Genomic DNA, 864 nt, shown 5'->3' with positions numbered 1-864 from the left:
GATAACAAAGCTTTATACAACGGTTTCTATAAGATGGCATTTCTCTGTAGAATACACACATCATCCATTAATTGTAGGTGTAGTCAGAACTGTTGAACATGTTCGTTGACTTTCAATAAATCTATTACAAACGTCAGTTATTAAAGTTTTGACGAGAAAAATTGAACTTTAGTACCAAACACAGTAAGTACTCCTCTTGACCCGCCAGGTTAGCCAAGAGCGCTAATGTGCTGCTGCCTGGACTCGGTAAGCGCACCGGCCCCGGATCGAATCCTCCCGGCGGCTTAACGACGGAGGCCGGTGTGCCGGCCAACCTGGATGTGGTTTTTAGGCGGTTTTCCACATCCCACTAGATAAATACCGGGCTGGTCCCCACGTCCCGCCTCAGTTGCATGGCTCGCAGACATCTGAACACATTCGCACTATTCCATGGAGTACACTAGACACAGACATTTGGGGTAGACTAATTCCGTCCCGGGGGGTACGGGGTGGCGACAGGATGGGCATCTGGCCACCCCTTAAATTAACCTTGCCAAATCCGATTAAGCATGCCGACCCTACGTCATTGCGGGAAAAGGCACAAGCAAAAGAAAAAGTAAGAAAAAAAAACCGTAAGTACTCCTCTTGCTAATGGTTTGGTGGTTGCTTTGGGGAAGGAGACCAAATAGCGTAGTCATCGGTCTGGTGCTAACACTTGCTCGTCTTACTCTCTCGTCTCTCGGCAGGAAGCTGCCTGGCTGACGGATGTTTTGCTGCAGCAGTGCCAGCGAGCCCGCCATGTCCGCCGACTCGGACAGCGGCGGCTACGAGAGGTGCTCGGCGGACGGCGGCAGCCGCGTGCTGGCCATCCGGGCGCCTGCCGCG

The sequence above is a fragment of the Schistocerca cancellata genome, chromosome 1 (assembly GCF_023864275.1).
Source record: "Schistocerca cancellata isolate TAMUIC-IGC-003103 chromosome 1, iqSchCanc2.1, whole genome shotgun sequence".
NCBI lineage: Eukaryota > Metazoa > Arthropoda > Insecta > Orthoptera > Acrididae > Schistocerca > Schistocerca cancellata.
This window is presented reverse-complemented; position numbering follows the sequence as displayed.